The sequence below is a fragment of the Heterodontus francisci genome, chromosome 25 (assembly GCF_036365525.1).
Source record: "Heterodontus francisci isolate sHetFra1 chromosome 25, sHetFra1.hap1, whole genome shotgun sequence".
Classification (NCBI taxonomy): domain Eukaryota; kingdom Metazoa; phylum Chordata; class Chondrichthyes; order Heterodontiformes; family Heterodontidae; genus Heterodontus; species Heterodontus francisci.
In genome coordinates, this window is record NC_090395.1 from 55,265,062 (window position 1) to 55,277,875 (window position 12,814).

The 12,814-nt window shown below is 45.2% G+C and overlaps 1 pseudogene; it reads right to left on the reverse strand.

Annotated features, from left to right (window-relative positions):
• Positions 1–10,849: 10,849 nt before the first annotated feature.
• LOC137384023 (olfactory receptor class A-like protein 1) lies at positions 10,850–11,720 on the reverse strand (annotated as a pseudogene).
• Between the last annotated feature and the right edge of the window lie 1,094 nt (positions 11,721–12,814).

Genomic DNA, 12,814 nt, shown 5'->3' on the forward strand with positions numbered 1-12,814 from the left:
GATAAAGCTGGTCGAGGGATAAATATTGGCCAGGATACTGGGGAGAACAATGTTGGGGTGGGGGCGATTTTAACCCTACCTTTCTGATAGAAACTGGATGGGTGAGCAGTTACAATCCGCCGGGTCAGTTAACCACTCTGGATCTGCCAGTATTTGACCTGCCAAGATTTTCACCGCAAGTGGAAAGGACACCCACTTAAAACCACTGGGGTTCTTTTTTAGCATAAGCATGTTCAGTCCCAATGACATCATTGAGACCTGACTGCAATTTTTACCAATAGGCCTGAATGAGAAATGGCAGTCTTTTTCCCACTTGACCGACCCAACCAGCAAATGGTTCAGATCCAGAAAAAATCCCAAAAGGTAAATTCAAATTTAAAAAAAAATCATGTGGCGCTAGGAGGAATAGAAGTGGATCTTCCAGGCCCCACAAGGAAATTAAAGGCTCCCATGCCATGATCAACACCCCAAACATCCCCATCCCCCCCACCCTCCCATCCTTGGGCAAACGCTCCCCTGGTGGGCGGCCTCCCGCAAATTGACCAGAAACCAAACGGGTGAGAAGTCATCCGGTGTTAGTTAAACAAGGCTCAGGAGCTAAAATATCCTGGCCTCATTTTTGTTGCAGCAGGTGAGTCTTGAACTGAAATCAAAACTCGCCTGCAGAAAACTGGTCCCCAAATAAAATCAAGGTCTTTGTTATGTGAAAACATTACACACGATTACATTCCCAGATAATACAAAACTGATGGTCAGGGGGAGGAGGTTATTAGAGCCATAGAATGGTTACAGCACAGACGGAGGCCATTCAGCCCATCGAGCCTGTGCTGGCTCTCTGCAAGAGCAATTTAGCTAGTCTCACTCCCCCACCTTTTTCCTGTAGCCCTGCAATTTTTTTCCCTTCTGGTTCTTATCTGATTCCCTTTTGAAAGCCACGATTGAATCTGCCTCCACCACCCTTTCAGGCAATGCATTCAGTCGCTGCATTGAAAAAGATTTTCCCTCTTGTTGCCATTGATTCTTTTGCTGCCTGCCAGCCTACTCCTGGGGTGAGAGGTGTAAAATTCCAGCCATGGAAACTCTGGAAGTGGTGTAGAGAAGGGACATGAAGCAGATTTCTTGGCCTAAATTTTACCGATTGGGCAGATGTCCCGATGTCGGGTGGAAATGTGGGTCGGCAGGATTTCCTATGAGATTTTACCAGCAAGAGCCAATTAAAACCCATCATGCGGGGGAGCTGGCCAATTAACTGTGGCGGGCAGGTCCTAGTGCCGGCAGCTCGCACTGAAGCGCCATTTGTAAAGGCACGTTTGCAGCAGTCAGGCAAGCTAAAGGCACAGGCAAAAAGGAGGCATCATCCATTAGGTCTATGGAGTGATGGGTGGGTGAGATGGGCTAGTCACGCATTTCTCCATTGCCGGGGGTTGAACCACTCCAGGTAACCACAGAAGTGCATGTGGGGCCTGAAAGAGCTGAGGAGGGGCCAAGCTAAAGGCAACGGGGGCTCCTCTCAAGTGGTTTGATAGCTGAAGGCAGATCCTCAGTCCCTTTGACAGTGACACCAACATTGCATGCCAGTCTGATGACTGAGGCGGCCCCTGCACAGATGCAGGTGGCCGCCTAGTAGAGCTCAGGTATCCTGAGGACACAGGCCATGCTGACTAATGCAATGGACCAAGAAATCCAGCAGCCGCTTCCACATCAACTCCAGGCACAAGGGAAGAGCTCTGTAGAAGTGACCGTAAGCAAGCACGTAAATGCATGGACCAGCATTTCGGGTTTAACTGGGGTGATAATTTATTCACTGCAGAAGCTTTTAACGTTTAATGAGAGTTAAAGGTCAATGTATGCTGACTTGTGCATTTATTTTTATGCAACAGTTGACAGTGACCAGATGGATGGTGCATAATGTGAGTGCCTCATGAGCAGCTGTGTTGACCGAAGGCCTTGGCAAATACAGCTGATGGGTACAGACAGATGTTAAGGCTGCCTCATGAAAGGTCAGCAAGGCTGCCTCTGGGAGGGAACATCTTGGTTCAGTGGCCCCTTGTGCTAGTCGTCATGTGAGGCATCTGCTGATCAAAGCATTGCAAGTCTCCCTGCCACATATTGTCACTGTTCTGTGAGCAGGGTTCCCGGCACCATCTGTTAGGGCTCCTCATGCTCATTCTCCTCCTCTGGGGCTCACTCAGTGGGCTGAATCTTCCGTTCCCGCTGCTGACATCGGCAGTGGGTGAAGAGAACGATAACCCGTTGTGGAGCCTCTGTAATTTACCGTGTGGCGGCTCATTTAAATGCTGCCACCCCCCCCCCCCCCCCCCCCCAACAATCACATGGAGGGGGTGGGCTGTCCATCCCCGGCAATAACGTCAGCTGCCCGTGCGCAGGCGCAGATGCCATTTTTAAAGGGCTTTGTGCCCTACCGGTAAATTTAAGTATTTAAAGTGCAAGTAAATAAAAATAAATAGAGACATTTATTCTGCTCCTCTCCCACCCCCCAATAACAATTTAATTAATATTTACCCTCTTCCCCCCCCCCCTCAAACACTTATCTTGTCCACCTGACATTTCCCTCCCCCAAACTGCAGAACATTAAACTATAACCCTTCCCACCATCCCCTACACCAATGATGCAACTTTGACCCCGCTCGCCCCCTCCTGCACTGAGAAACGTATCTCCTCCCCCCCTTCCCACCAGTGTGGTGCCTCCTTTCCCCAGACGGGGATCTGAAGGCGCGGGAGTGCTTGCCACCGGCTGAAGATTGCAGTTGGAACTCAGGCGGCGGCTTAAGTACTATTAATTTTAATTTATTTAAAAATGCAAATAGGGGACCCATCGCTGAGCGCGGGAGGCCGCCACGAGGCCTCATCGCCATTGGTAATATCAGACTAGGCCCTCCCGGCGTCGGAGTGTGTGGCGGCCCTCTCTGGAGGCATCTTAAGGCACCCCCTGCCACAGACCCTGACGCTTGGGGGAGAACTAACTCCAGCCCAGTTAGTCCTCTGGCTCCAGGGCTATCCCTTCTGGAGGACCAGGTTGTGTAATATGCAGCAGACGACTATGTTGTAGCATACCCTTGAGGGTGCATATGGTATAGCTCCCCCAGATTTATCAAGGCATCTAAACCTCATCTTCAAAAGGCCAAAGGCCTGCTCTATGGTGGCCCTTGTTGTCATATAGCAGCAATTATATGTGCCTCTGCCTGTGTGTAGGCATTGCACACAGAGGTCAAAAGCCATGACTTCAATGGATTCCCTTGTCCCCCAGTATCCAGCCATGAAGATGTTCGGGTGGCCTGAAGAGCTGAGGCAATCGGGACTGTCTAAGGATGCAGGGGCCGTGACAGCTTCCTGGAAACCTCACGCACACCTGCATGATCCACTTACGGTAGTCGCAGATGACTTGAACAGTGAGGGAGTGGCAACGCTTCCTGGTCGCAAAGTCGCCTGGCTGTTCTGAGGGAGCCTTGATGGCCACATGAGTACAGTCAATGGCCCCTGCAGCTGGGGAAATCTAGCCGTGACCCCAAAGCTGACTGGCCTGTGAACTTGTGACCAAGGTGTCTGTCTCAATCTGGCGGAAGCCTCATGGATTCCTGCAAATTGCACATCTTACGATGCATGTGGGACCCTGAGGCCATTTTAACAGCCGACTGGGCAGAATTTCCACCTGGGATGCTGGTGGGTTAGAATTAGATGACCAAAGTGGTTAAGTCTTACAATTATTTTTGTGAGCCTAGGAGGAGCAGGGGGGTATTTCTGGGCTTCACAGAGTAAGGTTGACCAGCTGCACCTCAGGCTTCACTCCTTACACCCAACCCCAACTCCACAATCACAGCTTCCACACCCGACCTACCTCTTTCTCAGTGGGTAAACCTTGCAGCCATCTGATACCGCACCAGCCTGGAGCTGGCCACAATGACCAGGGCATGCAGTTATTGAATCCCAGAGTTCAAAATGGACCAGGCTTCCTGGCACAGCTCTCAGCTGGCTGGCAGCCTGATCTCTCCTACCTTTTTTCTGCAAAGTGAATTCATCATGAGCAGTATTTTAAAATTAATAAATTTCTACACCAAATTAATTATCTATCTTGCGTATTAAGGTCTCAAAGAGTCACATAGTGTTAAACTGAGGTAAATATAAACTTGTTAGTTCAAATATCCTTTAGGCCTAACATTACGAATGCTTGGCAAACAGTGAGAAGGAATGTAAAAATCCTCAGGAAGTGATAGGCAGGTGCACTTGTGCACTTTAGTATGGCTCAGTGTGAAATACCAAATTTTGGGGTGAAAAAGCAGAATGAAAAGGTAATGGATGGAAAAGGAGCCTGAAGGATTCAATTACATAAATTAACCTGAAAATATAAGTGAAGCTAGAAAAAGTCAGTAAACAAAGGCCCCTAACATTTTGGGTTTTATAAATAAGAGTAAATAGAGCCATTCAGGGGGTATTTTACCAAGGACCTTGAGGCGGGTTTGGAGGTGGGGCAGGGGGGTTGGGGCACTAGGTAAACAGCGAAGGAAGACGTTATGCCGGTTCCCGATTTCTACCCGCCTCCTCCCATTTTGTCCAGTGGCGGCTTCAGAGCCTTGATGGCAAACTGCCCAGCAGTGGCGGGAAGCCAATTAGGCTTGTTAAATGGCCAATTAACTTCTTTCCTCCAAGGACAATGTAATGCTAACATCATTGCATAGACCCCACCACCATGTGTCAGCAACTTGGCAACTCTGAGGAGGCGGCTGCACAGTTGGAGCTGGGAGCGGCATGACAGCTCATTGAGTTATGAGTGTTAAGGCACAAAATGACAAGCCTGAGGGCAGGCAGAGGCTTACCATTGAAAGAGCAACTCCTGGAGACTGCTTTCACAGATAGTGCTCAGGGTACAGAGATAGCTGACAATTCCCTCAGCCTTTTCCCTTCTCCCTCCTTTGATGCTTTCGCCTCAGCAGCACAATGACATGCCATTGGATGGTGAACCCACAAGGTGCCCTCTGGAAAATTGGCCTAGAATCTGTGCTGCTCTGACGGTTGGGTTACAGACAAGAAATGGTCATGATGGTTGAAAATTTTCTAAGTGGGGAAAATTCAGCGCATGAAATCTAAGGGTAAAGAAATAATGATAAATTTGTGCAAAACATTAGCTAAATCCCTATTGTGGGAGCCCCATTAAAGGAAGGACAGGGTGTAGCATAGTGTACATTGTCTCCAGGGGTAGAAAACCTTAATTATAAGGAAAAACTTGAGATACCAGTACTATTTCCACTGTAGAGATGTCGAGAGGAGATTTAATACAAGTTTTCAAAGTTATGAAGAGCTTTGATAGAACAAGTAGGGAAAGACCCAAGACCTTTTTTTATTCTTTCATGGTATGTGGGCGTCGCTGGCTAGGCCAGCGTTTATTGCCCATCTCTAACTGCCCTTGAGAAGGTGGTGGTGAGCTGCTTTCTTGAACTGCTGCAGTCCATATGGGGTAGGTACACCAACAGTGCTGTTAGGAAGTGAGTTCCAGGATTTTGACCCAGCGACAGTAAAGGAACGGTGATATAGTTCCAAGTCAGGATGGTGTGTGGCTTGAAGGGGAACTTACAGGCTGTGGTGTTCCCAAGCATCTGCTGCCCTTGTCCTTCTAGGTGGTAGAGGTTGCGGGTTTGGAAGATGCTGTCTAAGGAGCCTTGGTGCACTGCTGCAGTGCATCTTGTAGATGGTACACACTGCTGCCACTTTGTGTCAGTGGTGGAGGGAGTGAATGTTTGTGGATGCGGTGCCAATTAAGCAGGCTGCTTTGTCCTAGATGGTGTTGAGCTTCTTGAGTTGGAGCTGCACTCATCCAGGCAAGTGGAGAGTAGCCCATCACACTCCTGACTCAAGACTTGTAGATGGCTTTGGGGAGTCAGGAGGTGAGTTACTCACCGCAGGAGTCCTAGCCTCTGAACTGCTCTTCTAGTCACTGTATTTATAAGGCTACTCCAGTTCAGTTTCTGGTCAATGGTAACACCTAGGATGTTGATAGTAGGGGATTCAGCGATTGTAATGCCATTGAATGTCAAGGGGAGATGGTTAGATTCTCTCTTGTTGTAGATGGTCATTGCCTGGCACTTGTGTGGCGCAAATGTTACTTTGCCATTTATCAGCCCCAGCCTGGATTTTGTCCAGGTCTTGCTGCATTTCTACACGGACTCCTTCAGTATCTGAGGAGTCATGAATTGTGCTGAACATTGTGCAATCATCAGCGAACATCCCCACTTCTGACCTTATGATTGAAGGAAGGTCATTGATGAAGCAGCTGAAGATGGTTGGGCCCAGGACACTACCCTGAGGAACTCCTGCAGTGATGTCCTGGAGCTGAGATGATTGACCTCCAATAACCACAACCATCTTCCTTTTGTGCTAGGTATGACTCCAACCAGTGATGAGTTTTCCCCGATTCCCATTGACTTCAATTTTGCTCGGGCTCCTTGATGCCATACATGGTCAAATTCTGCCTTGATGTCAAGGGCAGTCACTCTCACCTCACCTCTTGAATTCAGCTCTTCTGCCCATGTTTGAACCAAGGCTGTAATGAGGTCAGGAGCTGAGTGACCCTGGCGGAACCCAAACTGAGCGTCAGTGAGCGGGTTATTGCTAAACAAATGCTGCTTGACAGCACTGTCGACGACAGTTTCCATCACTTTGCTGATGATTGAGAGTAGGCTGATGGGGCAGTAATTGTCTGGGTTGGACTTCATTACCATCAAGCCAATAGACCAATGCTGGTTCAATGAAGAGTGCAGGAGGGCATGCCAGGAGCAGCACCAGGCATAACTGGAGGATGTGGCTCCAAAAATATCTCCATCCTCAATGATGGGGGAGTGCATCACATCAGTGCAAAAGATAAGGCTGAAGCATTTGCAACAATCTTCAGCCAAAGTGCCAAGTTGATGATCCATCTCAGCCTCATCCTGAAGTCCCCAGCATCACAGATGCCAGACTTCAGTCAATTCGATTCACTCTGCGTGATATCAAGAAACGACTGAAGGCACTGGATACTGCAAATGCTACGGACCCTGGCACCATTCCGGCAATAGTACTAAAGACCTGTGCCCCAGAACTTGGACGTAGACCTAGCCAAGCTGTTCCAGTACAGCTACAACACTGGCATCTACCCGGTAATGTGGAAAATTGCCCAAGTATGTCCTGCACACAAAAAGCAGGACAAGTCCAACACGGCCAATTTCTGCCCCATAAGTCTATTCTCAATCATCAGTAAAGTGGTGGAAGGTGTCGTCGACAATGCTATCAAGCAGCACTTGCTTAATCCTTGTTGGGGAGTGAAGAGAGGTTGTCAGTATAAAATTGTTATTTAGAGATTGAGGAGAAAGGTTCGGAGAAATGTCTTAATAAATGGTTTGTTGGCATATGGAATACTTTGCACTGAAGAAGACACCATTGTATCTTTTAAGAGAAAGTTGGATAAGTATTTGAAGCAGATGAAGTTACAGAGATATGGGAGAAGAGTGGGGCAATAGGATGAGTTTTGGACAAAAACAGAAAACGCTGGAAACAGTCAGCACATCAGGCAGCATCTGTGCAGAGTCAGGTTAACATTTCGATCGCCCTGGTTCGGACAAGATGTCACCGACCTAAAACACTAATGCTACATTCCTCACACGTTGCTAGCGTTTTCTGATTAAATTCCAGATTTCCAGCACCTGCAGTATTTTTCTTTTTGAGATTGGTTTTAGATTGCTCTGGTAAAGAGCTGGCAGAGACACGATGGCCTGAATGGCCCCCTTCGGTGCATGAATTTCTAGCGAGAAGCTTTGTCTGCAGAACATACCATAAGTTCGGACACAAGCACCTGAATTTTCATTTCATGCTCCGAAATTCCAAATTGGGAGCAGATAATCATAAAACAATCCCCGTTGAGTACAATTTACAAACTAAATTGGAGTAGGATTGACCTGGAACAGTTGCATTGATTTTAAACAGGATCTATGTGATAGTGTCAGTACCAGTAGTGTACAGCTGGGAATTATGCATGGTAAAAAGTCATTCTAGATACCTATCTCAGACATAACTCACTTTGAGGAAATTTCTCCCCTAAGAGCTTAGTATTCCTACATTTCCAAATCCTTTACAAAGGCTGACACAATAACACAAGGAAACGGGATAATCAAGATAAACAAAAATGCACAATACACAAACTGTCTGATCCTCTCTGATGTGACAATTATAATCCCGAAAAAAAATTGAGAACAGGGACAGATAAATTAACTTTGGTGCTTCAGCCGATATTAAATTGTATTTACATGAGCAGAGATTACCTTCAAGCAAAATGGAAGATTCGTGCTATCCTGCAGTGATGCACATTATTGGCATGTAATGTTACATTTAACAATTACTATGCAGTCAAGAAATCATGAATATCTGTTTTCCAGGATCAGCAGCTTTTTTGGTACTTTGTTTTCGAAGAAGAGATCTTGACTTGTGAAATTCCATAACAATATTAATGTATTCAGTAATTCTAATCATCAAATGTTATTTTCTAAGTTAATGGAATTGGAATACAAAGCGATAAAAGTTATGTTACATTGTAAATGGAAGGATGCCAACAACAGAGCAACAACAAAAAAGGTTGGCAGAAATCTGGAACTCTCTCCGCCAAAAACCTGAGATTAATAATTTTTTGTTCATGTTGGCAGCCTTCAATCCACGAGGGATGATGGACATGCAGCAAACAATACATTTAGATGGGGTGTCTTCATATGGTGCAACTTTACTGATAACTGTGGAGGCCAATCTGTGAGAGGCAGGTTCTTCCACAAGTGCCACACATGAAGCTGCCAGGTGATGCTGTAAGTTGTTGTTTTTGACATTGGCACCTGTTGCCAAGCTGCTGTAGCAATTGGTGGTGGTGGTGCATGCCAGTCAACAAGAAGTGTTGCCATTTCCCTCTTTCACCAGCTAGTGACTCCCAGGTGCGATGGTCAATGTTTAGGGCCTTCATGTCACGCTTGCAGGCATCCTTGAAGCGGAGATGTGGGTGCCCCACTAGTCATCTGGCTCCGGCTACCTCACCATACAGAAGGTCCTTAGATATGCAACCGTCTTCCATCTTGCGGACGTGTCCGATTCACCGACGCCACCTCTGTTTGATTAGTGCCAACACACTTGGGAGCTCTGCCTTAGCGAGGACTGCTGCATTCATCATTTTGTCCTGCCAGAATATATCCATAATGCGCTGCAGACAGTGAAGATGGAAATTGTTCAGCTTTTTTTCCAGCAACTGTAAGTCACCCATGTTTCACAGCCACAGAACAAGGTAATGAGAGCACAGGCCTTATAAACCATCAGCTTGGTCCTAAGGATCAATTTGATGTTATCCCATGCACAATTCGTGAGTTGGCCAAAGGTAGTAGCTGCTTACCCTATGCGTGTATCGAACTCTGCATCAAGGGACAGATTGTCTGTTACCATGGATGCGAAGTCGCAGAATTTGCTAACCACTTCCAGTGGGGTGTTATTTAATGTGATCAGGGGCGGAAATGCAACACCTTAATGCAACATCAGGGGCGGCACAGTGGCGCAGTGGTTAGCACCGCAGCCTCACAGCTCCGGCGACCCGGGTTCAATTCCGGGTACTGCCTGTGTGGAGTTTGCAAGTTCTCCCTGTGTCTGCGTGGGTTTCCTCCGGGTGCTCCGGTTTCCTCCCACATGCCAAAGACTTGCAGGTTGATAGGTAAATTGGCCATTAGAAATTGCCCCTAGTATAGGTAGGTGGTAGGGAAAATATAGGGACAGGTGGGGATGTGGTAGGAATATGGGATTAATGTAGGATTAGTATAAGTGGGTGGTTGATGGTCGGCACAGACTCGGTGGGCCGAAGGGCCTGTTTCAGTGCTGTATCTCTAAACTAAACTAAACTAAACCTTGTCCGATGACTACGGTTTTCTTAATGCTTATAGTCAAGGAGCACAAGTTACAGATCAAGGGATTAAGGACTACGGAACTAAACTGGGCAGATCATAGAATCATAGACTAGTACAGCACAGAAGGAGGCCATTCAGCCCATTAAGTTTGTGCCAAAGAACCATCCTGTTAGACCCACTCACACGCTCTTTTCCTATAACCCTGCAATTTTTCTCCAAGTATTTATCCAATTCCCTTTTGAAGGCTACTATTGAATCTATATCCACCACCCTATCAGGCAGTGTATTCCAAATCCTCACCACTCGTTGCATAAAAAAGATTTTCCTCATGTCGCCCCAGTTCTTTTGCCATTCACCTTAAATTGAAGCCCAGAATCTCCAGTCTAAATGAAGTTAAGATACAGATCAGCCATGATCTAACTGAATGGTAGAATAGGCTTGAGGGGCTTAATGGCCAACTGTTGTTCCTCTGTTGATATATAGGAATATAGAATCTGCTTTTTAGTTTGTGACTAAGAGTGTGTTTTATTTAGATTACATTACACACTTCTATTATTCAGTTTGACAATGTGCATGCACATCAATATTTAGGGTAGATTTTCCTGCTTGTCTCAGTGTTGAAAAGGGGCACCACACCAGAAGGTTATCCTGCCCTATCGATTTACATAACCCAAGAATGCTACCAGTGCAAGCCTACCCTGTTTGGATTTTGTGCTAGCAGAAGGGGCAGGAAACTGCAGCAGCGTGCCAGGCCTCAAAGATTGTGAATTTCTGGCTGCCAATACAGGTCAGCAGTCAGAAGATCTCACCTGGGGAGGTGACCACTCAGCAATTTGAGGCTTCTCTGAGTATTATGAATTCATAGTTGCATGTGTGAAAGGTCTATGGTTGGATAACAAACCTGTTGCACTTGTGCAGCATAACCAAGTTTATTTATGCATTTATTTTAGTGGATGAAATAATGAAGAATGGGTGAACGAAGTATAGCAAGAGGAGAAGAAAACCTACATATCTGCAACCACAAGAGGGAGAGTTAGCATGAAAATACAGATTATGTTATTGATTACAAAGAAAATGCCCAGTGTGACTGAAGAGACAACACCCTTAGCAGCTCTGTTTTCAGCTGTAGTTTTCTGGTTTCTGTTGTATTTTCTTCTCCTTGTGTTAATATTGACTATGTACAAGCACCAACCACACATACGGGGTTGGTTAACTCATAATGTAGGTTCTTTATTGATGACTATTCTACATGTGTACAACTAGGACTAATTGTACATAGGTCTGGTTTGGGCAACCACTCTACAGATTCTCACACAGAGTAGAAGTCGCATGGTACATTACATCATTTTCCTTGCACTGTTGTACATCAAAAACATAATCACACCTTCTTAAAGGTGTACCACAACAGTTTCTCTCCAAACTCCGGATTCCTTTTAACTGCTGTATCTGCGTAGGACCAATAAAATGTGCAAATAGTGGAATTCATAACAGCAACTTGGGAGAACGGTGTGTCCAGCAATGCAAATTGCCATATTCTGTGTCCCAGAGAGCATCTGAGAGTCCAAAGGTATTTTGCTTTTTTTTGTTTGTTTGTACTTTGCCCATTTAGAAAACTATTCTGTAAGTATAGATTACAATCTTGCAACCTGTGTCATCCAAAATATTTTTCAATTCAGAGGTAGTGAGGGTTTGTGGAACTCCATGAGACAGTACAACCATCAGATTCACGAAGGCCACATTAGATAGGATTACATCTACTGTCAGTAGCACCTTATGATCAGAGTAACCAATATGAGCAGAAGCAAACAGCATGGTCAGATTACAAAGTATTCAAATACTTTCACATTTCTTAAAATCTCATGCCTGCAATGGATCTGGGATATGTTGACTGGAATAAGAAAATTCTGTGCTCAGCCTATGTAACAAGCATTGTCTCTTTATAGTTTCTGTATTTAGGTCAAGAAAAGTATTTTGCAAAGATCTTTGGGAAATAAATGCTGGCCTTGCTAGTGGCACCTGCATCCCAAGAATGAGTACAATAAGAACACCAGTCAGTTTTATTTACTATATATTCTACCATATGACTTTTTGAAAAAGGTAGTATTTGCAATAGTACAGTTAAAATAATTACCCCCAAAAAAACACAGTACAATTGATCCATCTTATTTCACCCCATCTTATCTCTGCTACCTTCTCCAGCCTTGTATCCCCTCTCACTTCATTGACCTTCCAATTGGTGTGGATCCCCCTCCCCCCCTCAATTCACCATTAATAGCTGAGCATTAGGTGCATCAGCCCTATTCTCTGGCACTCTTTGTTAAACATGTTCAACTCTCCAATTCTTCTTTCAGCTTTAAAAACCTTCTCAAAATCTATATTTTGAGCCAAGCTTTCAATCACCCTTCTTAATCTCTCCATCCATGGCTCAATGTCTATTCTCTATTTCTATTTATGAAACATCTTGGGACTTTTTTTATATTAAAGGTACTATATAACTGTCAGTCGCGACTGTTGTAATCTACAGTTGCTGCATCCCCTTACCACTGAAGTGTCTATTTCAATTAATGCTTATAGGTACATCTGTTATTGGCAGTTTTTCAGTGAATGTTAACATTTTTGTATCTCTATTAGGAGGTTGATGGCAAAGGAAGGTTGTCATACATATCTCATTTAATAATGCAAATGGCTAATCTACATGTTCCAGTATGTGGTTGAATTAGATCTATTATAGTCTAGTACACTCAGATACTTATTTCATACTTTCCTATGTCATGATGCAAAATTTGTCTACTTACAGTACAAATTCATAGTTGAGTTTCATAAAATCCTAGCAATAGCTTTTGTGAACATGTGATACTTAAGAACATAAAAATTTTCAAGACCAGGAGAAGACAGTGATATAGAAT